This window comes from Olea europaea, unplaced genomic scaffold (assembly GCF_002742605.1).
Source record: "Olea europaea var. sylvestris unplaced genomic scaffold, O_europaea_v1 scaffold707, whole genome shotgun sequence".
In the NCBI taxonomy this organism is placed as follows: Eukaryota; Viridiplantae; Streptophyta; class Magnoliopsida; order Lamiales; family Oleaceae; genus Olea; species Olea europaea.
In genome coordinates this window covers 129454-138516 of record NW_019265467.1, presented here as the reverse complement: position 1 = coordinate 138516, position 9063 = coordinate 129454, and positions in this window count along the sequence as shown.

Sequence of the window (9063 nt, the reverse complement as noted above, 5' to 3'; positions counted from 1 at the left end):
CACAATCTAACTTGTAACATTATAAATACTCTCCCATGTACCTCATACAAACGCTAATGCAAGATTCTACACAAGAACAAATATTACGCAACACCCTTTACATTTGACTTTCTCGAAATATTCACGATTTCATATACATATTCTACAAACATCGATTGGTAATTATTATACAATCGTTATGCAAATATCTTGTCGGATTCCGAATGTTCCCGTCCCGTGCCTTTGAGTTGCTTCCACGCCCTTGATTTGCTAGTTCTAAACTGTCCACGTGTCTTAGCGTGTTGAATTAGGCTTACATGTGCGCGGATGAGTACAATATTTGTTGGCAACATTATTTAGGGTCAACAGTTTCTAGTCATCATTTGCAGATCTGAAGTACATAGTAGGGTGTCCTTTAACACCGAAAGTGCCAACAAACCTGTAAGTATTGCCTTGAGATCCTTATCAGGATCAAGTACATTGAGTAAATAGCACGAAGAAACAGAACGAAAATAATGTACTCAAATTGATTGTAAGAATCCTTGCAAGAAACCACACCGAAGAATGGAAATGCCAAGTCTGCTTCCTACTTGTAAGAACCGAATAATTGAAGGTAAAATGTCTTTGGAAGGTAATCAAGTACGCAAAGATAACAGAATAGAGGCACTTGTACATGCAGATGAATTCAGAGGAAACATATCGTAAAAAAAGTAGTCTAACAAATGTTGCTTCAAAAGAAGAAAAGGCAGAAGCTATAGAGACGTTACTTGAAATTTATGCACACTATTGAAACAAGAAAGGCTCGAGGAGCTTGTTGGCATGCTGAAACCATTCGGGGAAAAAAAAGTTGTATTGTCGAGAGAAACGACAATCTGGTTTACAAAAGGGTTGACGAGTATTCAAAGACAATGTGAAGGTGGGACTTTGGGAGTTTTGGGGATTTTGTGACGTATTAATTACGGGAGGGGATTTTGTGGGGGGTTTTTGACGTATTAATTACGGGATTAAGAAGTTTAATTAGTTTTAAGGTTATTATTCTAATTTTTCATTTTCGAAGGGTAAGGAGCCTAATTTCCTCTTTAATCAAATTTTGCAGCTTAATCAATCATGGGCCTAATCTTAAAGTGAAATCATGTTTTTGACATTTTAATAATGTTTTTGTCCTATAAAAATATACTTGCTTTTATTTTTCGTTTGTTTCAAAGTATGCGCTATTTTTCTTATTGAAAATATAATTAATTTTTAAGTTTTTCTCTTTCTAATATGTCTTGTTATCAACAAATATAAATATCAAATTTAAACCTTTATTTAATTTAGGAGAATGCTAGGAAAAATGTACGAATTTTTTCTATTTTTAACCATATTAATTATATTTTCTTAACCGAATGAAAAATAAAAATATACTTATGAAGTTGGAGTGTAATAAATTTAAATGAAAAAAAAATAACTGACATTTTGAGAGAAACGAGACATGGATTTTTCTCATTCTTTCTCGTTTTCACATTTTACATTTCCACTCTTTCGTGAGGTTTTTTTCGCAGTTCTACTATACTGATATTCTATCATTGAACTGTTTAAAAAATAGTCAAGACTATCATCCAATCATTTTTTCCCACACATTTCACCTATCAACCTAGATGTTACATTCATAAACAGCATTATTCTTTTTTCCAACGGTAATCTTTGTAAATTTTCCTAGGTTGCAAATATTTTAAATGGGATAAAGCAAATGTTGGAAGTCATGAATGAAATTGAACGACACGCCAATCAATTCAGTGCACGTCTTAATTGCTAAATGTTGGGGATCCTAGGAGTTCAAACAACCAAAACAACAATCAACAAACAAGATTCAAGGCAAAAAACAAGAAAATAAACCGGAAGAATACTCCCCTTCTTTGGCCGAAATCTGTCCAGCTTCTTCTTCTTCGTTTCAGCAGCTTCTTCTTCGAATTTATGGGTGTTTTTCAGGCTCAGGAACAGCCTCCATGACTTGCAAATCACCTTCCAAGAGAGAGGGGAAAAATCCAATGAAGAACCACCACCCTTTTGCTAAAACGAGAGCTCTACCTTCTGCTGCTGCTGGAATCCTCCAAAAAACGTGAGCTGCCCCCCCTTTATTTGAAAATGGTAAAGTGTACATAATGAAGGGGTAGGAAGAAAGACCATGCCTCTGCCAAAGGAAGGGAAGACCTTATTGTGTCAACCTCACTCCCATCAACTCACAACATTAGGTGGTGGGGTTAGGTGAACCATATCTTCACACTAAAAGAAAAAGACGTGTCGAAAAGACACATTAAGGCAGGCAAATTTTATCTACACAGTCATATGCTTTGTTTATGCGAAATACGGAAAAAGGCACAAAAATGGATGACAGTGATGATGTTAATGCTAGAGACGATATGGATCGTGACCTCGATACAGAACTATAACTGCTACGGCTCCAAGCGCATTATGATTTGATCTTGATTGATTTGTCATTTTAAAATTTAAATTAGCCCTCATTTGTCAAAATTTATAAATAATTTTTAAATTATCTAACTTTATTTTCAAGAACACTAATTAATCCACAAATATTATTCATCACTCATTTTTATCAATTTATAAATTCTTTCGAAATAAAGGCCAAAAGGGAAATTCAGATGACAAATTCAATTAAAGTAATCTAAATGTCACATTAGCGCTCGTGAAGGTGTGGTTGGTGGTGGAAAAATAGGTCAAATCTAATGGTGTTGTCGTGTTGGCGAACATTTGTAAGATTCATTTGCTTTGTTTTTGGCTTGGCCTTTGGCGAATTTGGTGGTGCGTTCCAAGGGATGTGTGTATTTACTGTACGTATCTTGTTTGGTTGGGGTGGTACAGATGCGTTTCAAATCCACTTTGATGTCATTGGTGGCATTCGAAGTGGAAGAATGAGGAGGTGGTAGTGAGGTGGTGATTTGGAAAGGTCGTCATTTTATTGACGATGACAGACATAGCTTATTACAAGCGTTACATTTTTTGACAAAAATGTAAGACCCTCGATACAAAAAGAATAATAACGTTTGTTGCAAATGTGAAAATAGTATTTTGAGAAATTAAACAAATTGGACAATAAAATGAAAAATATTTTAATTTTTTAGGCATTTTGGGAAGGGAAAAACCTTAAATGCCTTATATAAAAAATTTCATTTTATACTATTTAACTAAATTAAAATCTGAAAATACTGCATCACTTAAAAAGAAAACCAAAATCACTGGAATCAATACTTTCCCTTTTTTTCGCTTGTAACAGAAATTTTCAAGGCTGAATTGAAACGGATGGTAATTAATAGAAAAGGTTGAATACATGAGAAATTCAAATTCAAATCAGTAATAGATGATACAACGTCAGCAAAGATGGTGACATTGATGATACCTTCTCGGCATCTAAGATAAACTTTCATATCAGCTTGCACCATGTTCTTATGTAGTATGAGGTGGAATGGACTTTCATTCATGATGGAGGCCTTCTCATTATGGCTGTTGGAACATCTCTTATTTGCATATTTTGGGTTTCTCCGGGTTCTTTAAGAAGTAACTCAAATAATATAGTGAATATTATCGTCTTATGTATGCCGATGTAAACTCCCTAATCGAGTTAATTGTTTCAATGGTTACTAGACTTTGGTCTATGTCTTTGATTGGTCATTGAAATTTAATATGTCGAATTTTAACAACTGAACTTAGTTCCATGTCTTTGATTGCTCATTGAAATTTAAAATGTTGAGTTTTGACCATTGAATTTATGTCCATGTCTTCGATTGCACACTGAAATTTAAAATGTCGAGTTTTGACCACTGAAATTTGAAAAATATTGTACATTACTCACTGATTGTACATCACTACTGAATTTTGAAAAATGTTGTACATTACTCACTGTAAACTAGATATTTTTCAAAATTTAACAGTTATGTTAGTGAGTAACGTACAACATATTCCAAAAGTCAGTGGCTAAAACTCGACATTTTAAACTTTAGTGAGTATCTAAGACAGACTTAAGTTCAGTGAACAATCGAAGGCATTGACCTAAGTTCAGTGACTAAAACTCGACATTTAAATTTTAGTAACCAATCAAAGATATGAACCTAAGTTCAATGATCACAACTCGACATTTTTCAAAGTTTAGTGGCTAAAACTTGACATTTTAAATTTCAGTGACAAGTTGAAGATATGAACCTAAGTTCAGTGATCATTGGAACAATTAACTCTCCCTAATCTCTGGCGTATTACTCTAGCAGAAATAAAAAAACTCTGTTATTGGTGGAGAAGAAACAAGACAAGCTTAACAGCAACATCAATGGTCAATGCTCCAGCTCTTCTTGTATCAACAACAATACAAGATGCATTTCAGCGGCCACAGATATTGCTGTAATTTGAATTACTTCTCTTTTGGCAGTTCAAAAAGATATTGCAAGGAATCTTTAGGTTGGTTTTGGAACAGGGAGGCTATTGCATGACAAGCCTATAGGCTACGATCGCAAGGGCAATGAACAAGAAAATGGCTAGGGCATCATCCCAATTACAATATCAAGAGCATTATCTGCATTGATTGGTGTAGGATTCTTCGCTAGTGGGTAGAGCCGGTCCTGATATTTTGGGAGCCTTATGCCAATTTCATATTGGGGCGCTATATTTTGACTATCCTTGTATAGAGTTTTAGTATGTTTGATGGAAATTAAGCCCTTGTTTGAATCCCATTTTTCATCAAAATACATTATTCAACAGTGGTTGGACACCATTTCAACAATACATTTCTCAATAAAATAATATTATAAACAAATCCAAAACTTTTCCTTATTTTTTAATAACACATTCTCTATCATAATATTATTTCAAAATGCATCTTTTGAGAAAAATGGGGCTCAAACAACCCTTAAAATCAATTCTTTAGTACATTTTAATAGAAGTAGATAGAATATGTGGATTTTAAGTTTTGGAACTCATAAAATATGTGGTTAAAATTAATTGTCAATTCTAACTTAGATTAAAATCTAGATATTAATTAATGCCAAACATGGGCTTAATATAATTATAAAGAATCTAAAACGTCTCAACTAGGCCCCAAAATTTGAAAAGAAAATAAACAAAATGTCAAATTGCAACCAGCAATACAAATTACAAGTAAAGTTTAACAAACAAAATTACAATGTAATGACCAAGGAGTATGCTCGTTTGTATGATTATTTCCTCACCACAACTATTTTAAATAAAATTGAATATACATTTGAGTGATCTATGTACAAAATTGGAGAATGTGGCTGCAAAAGATAGTGTAACAAAATAATGAAAATGATGATCAAATATAAACGAGCTTCTAATTTTATATTAATTTATAAAAAATTTACTTAAAATAAGAAGTATCTGAATGAACAAGAATAAAGAATTATTAAATTCAAAATACTTTCAGCAAATATCTAAAAATATTATTATCATAAGATTAAAACAAAACAATGTAATAATAACCTATATATTCTGTAGTATGTGTTTTGAAGATAAAAGAGAAAGAAAGAAATCTGTAAGGCTGTAACAATAGCAGCGAAATCAAACCAAATTGCATTAAATCTTCAAAATTTTAATTCAAAGTAAAATAATTTGTATCTTGTTGGGTTGAAAAAATAATGATGGATGATTCTTGGACATGAAATTTGAAAAGGCAAAGAGACCTTTTGTTTGGTTAAAAAAAAGAAAATGAATGTTTAGAAGATAAAATGTCAATTTAATTATGAATAGGGAAAGTAATGTTTGTGATAAATAAATGTAAGTGATAAGTTTGTTGCCATATATATGTTTTAAAGATTTTTATATTTTCAATTTTTATTAGTTTCTTATGTTTGTATACAATAATTTTATTTTCAGAATTTCATAAATATAATTTTCATTTTTTTTTCAACCAATCAATTAACTTTACATAGTTTGGGGCCCTCACTAAAGTAGGGTCTTAGACGATCACCTACTCCGCCCATACTCAGGGCCACCACTGCGTGTGGGATCATCGTGGTGCAAATCTTTCAAGATATCTCAATGCTGCATTTCTTAGGAAGAAATCAATAAGACACCATTATTGTGGTGGACTTCAAATTTATTGAAGGGCTTAGTCTGTTGGGTTCTTTTAGATTATAGATATTGACCTACCTCAAACCATGTAAAATTGTATCTAAATTTGATATCATATAATATTAGCCAACTTAACTAGACAAGCTTCTTTAGAAACACGTGTGAGTTTGAAAAGATAATATCAAACAAATGTATACAACATGAGAGCAATTGCACTCGTTTTATTCAATCAAAGGGCTATAATTCACCAATATATGAAACACAAATATGCTAAAAACACAAGTCCAGAACATGAATTTCGTTTCCCATAATATCCATCTCAAATCAGCATAAGAAAGGAGAGTACTTGACTATCTCAATTAACTTCATTTAATCAATATCTTTTAGTTCTTTACAATTGTCACATGCCTTGGAAGCATTTGGACAATGTTGTAGGAAATTCTTGAAGCCTCGGTTTTCAGACATTGGATCTTTGCATCAGTTTCTTTTTCGAGTCGCTATACTGTAACAACAGTCTCCACTACCCTGTTTGATGCGCATGAAGCACAACGAAAAAGCAGTAAGAAATCTATTACTTTATGAATCTATAGAATATAAAAAGAAGTAGCCTAATTTAGCTCAATCAAGCTAAAATCTAACAATTTGGATCATGCTTCACTATGAAAATTAAATTTATAGTTTTAGGACTTGATAAAAGATGTAATAAAATTAAACTGCCATCTATTTGTTTGGAAAGTAAAGATGTAAAGTTTTTATGTTATCTTTAGTAGAAATTAGAGTTTTTTTTCTTAATCTTTGGTATATTGTTGAGGACATGAATGGGGGTCTATAGGCAAGATTGGGGGTTGGTATGGGCGTGATTTTGGGTCGATATTGGCGTGTGGTAATGCTTGTTTGGTGGAGTGATATAAAAAAAAGTTGAAATGTATGAAATTTCCTCTTTTGGGAAACTTTTGTAACAAGAAAAGGGGCTTTAATAGCCCAAAAGCGTAAAAGTCAAATTCTCTAAGAGCCCAACAAATATCAAAATAAATAGGGCGTCAAGAGGCCCTAACCCTAACTCCAAAAAAGGAATCAAAGGCCATTCAAAGCTCACTATAAATATGGAATGTTCAGGCCCAACACCCATGTCTTTGTTCCCTAATAACCCAGAGGGAAAATTTCATAACTAATAAATTAATTAAGGCACATTTCAAAAACAAGAAAATAAGTTTCAAATTTCTAAAATCAGATTTTTATTAAAAATTATTTATAATTTAATTAGTTAATTAATTATTTTATTAATTAAACATATTTAGGTCACAGATCTATACAATTTGATCACAAATTAACAATATAATTAGTTACTTATTATTTTTTGGTCACAAATCAAAAATTTTATGTCACAAGTTTTTTTACGATCACATTTCAAAAATTTTGTAAGTCACATTTTATTTATTGGTCACAAATCCAAAAATAATTAGTCATGGATTAATTTAAGGGTCACAACTCAATAAATTATAAGTCACAAACACAAATTTTATAGGTCACATATTATTTTTCGATCACGTATCAAAATTTTATAGGTCATAGATTAATTTTTCGATCACAACTCAATAAATTATAAGTCACAAACACAAATTTTATAGGTCACGAAATCAAAATTGTTATTGGTCACATCTAATTTATCGGCCACAAATCAAAAATTTCTTAGGTCGCAATTCATTGATTAATCACAAAATCAAAATTTTAATTGGTCACAATTCATTTGTCAGTCACAAATTATATCAAAATAATTAGTCACAAATTAATAAATTACAAGTCACAAACTAATTTATTGATCACAAATAACCAAATAATTGGTCACAAATATCCCGTCCCATCCCGTCGACCCCCAATCACCACTTGCCATGACCACCTTCATCTCACCGGTATGCAAAACCACCATCACAGCAACCACCCACACCACATCAATGTAAAATCACCGTCACCGTCACAGTAACCACACCATTACACACCAAACTTCGAAACCAATAACCTCCACTGCCGCCAGAAAACGACCACGATTGCAGCCACCAAACACACCAACAGTAGCACCGCACGCCATCTCATCCCATTTACGATCATTGCTACGACCCACTCTACTACCTCCAAAGTATAGAAGCTGCCACCGGCACCAATTCAACAACCAAAACCAATGACTCACCGCCATCAACCACCTATACCATCACCGTACGATAACCACGACCACCTCCACCTCACCAACGTTAACGCACAGAAAATTTGAAAAAAAAATATGAACAACTGCACAACTCCATCACCACTGTCGCACCGTACACCACCACTACCCCTACAATCGTACCATATACCACAACCACAGCAACAATAGTCATGATTGTAAAACCACCATTACAGTACCCACACCCCATTGACCAACACAATACAACCACCAACACCACCACAACACCCAAAACCACCAATAGATTTCTCCACTACAAGGAGAAGACGCGTCTACATAGGGGCTCCAGCTAAGCAAATCGCATCGAATGAGAAAGAAATCACCCCCAAAAATTCGGTATGCCCAATGGCAGCAGAAACGCTGGCTGTTTCAGAGCGACGCCACGCTGCTGCGGTGGTGGTGGATCGTCACGACGATCTGCAACAAGTAGTCGTTCGATACCGCCTCGAACACCAACACCCACCACCAAGTCGTCACCGCCCCGAAGCACAGCCTTGCACCAATGATTGGAGAATCCATGTCTCTAGCACCGTCCAAGTACGCAAAGTGACGGCTGCACCCCTGATGCCGTGCGTTGACGCCGGAGGAGGTGGTCTCAGCGAAGGTTGTGTAAATGGATGGAAGAGAGAGAGGGGAGAATGTTACGGTTTAGAGAGAGAGAAGAAAGTAGTGAAATGATTAGGGTTTTGGATAATTTTATTTTTTAATATAATCTGATTTTTGAATAACCAAACTTTGAATCTGATTTTTGAAATTGGATCTTAAAATATATGGATGTGTGTAATTTCCTCTAT